This window comes from Notamacropus eugenii, chromosome 6 (genome assembly GCF_028372415.1).
Source record: "Notamacropus eugenii isolate mMacEug1 chromosome 6, mMacEug1.pri_v2, whole genome shotgun sequence".
In the NCBI taxonomy this organism is placed as follows: domain Eukaryota; kingdom Metazoa; phylum Chordata; class Mammalia; order Diprotodontia; family Macropodidae; genus Notamacropus; species Notamacropus eugenii.
In genome coordinates this window covers 87,629,430-87,630,100 of record NC_092877.1, presented here as the reverse complement: position 1 = coordinate 87,630,100, position 671 = coordinate 87,629,430, and positions in this window count along the sequence as shown.

The following is a 671-nucleotide window of genomic DNA, read 5'->3' as shown; positions in this document are numbered from 1 at the left end:
TAGATAGATAGATAGATAGATAGATAGATAGATAGATAGATAGATAGATGTACAGATACATTTGTGTATTTCTATCTCTAGAGATAGATTATACAGATTAGATAGTTATCTATATGGATTATATATCGATGGAATCACATTTATCTATATTTAATCTTTCTATATCTGTCTATCTACCATGCTTCTCCCTGGTTCAAAGCATATTATGTGTAAATATCCATTATTTTTCCTCAGGATGTGAAGTCCTCTTAGTTCAAAGCAGAAATGTCAAGTTGCTAGTAAACGTATCCTCATGATATGTTCAATCTTAAAGGAGATGTTCGGAAAGGGTAAAAGAAGGTTGAATTGTCGAAAGAATTCTGGTTCTTTTCTCCTCCATGTCTTCTTCCATTATCATTCAAATAATCACCAAAGTTTTAAAATTATTATTCCTATTGTCTTTACATTTTAGTCATTTCACAGCATTTTCTGTAGAAATTACAATGTCAGTAGCATAAAGGAATCAGAACCAGATAATTCTGAATCCTCAATGGTCATTGGGAGGATAAAGGCTCTACAAATCAATCCCTTCCTGAGGATCCATTTATTTTCTTGTCAATTTGGAACTAGCAGTCTTCCAAGGGTAGGATGTGGAAAATGTACAAAGGAAAGAGAAAAGGGAAGAAAGGAGA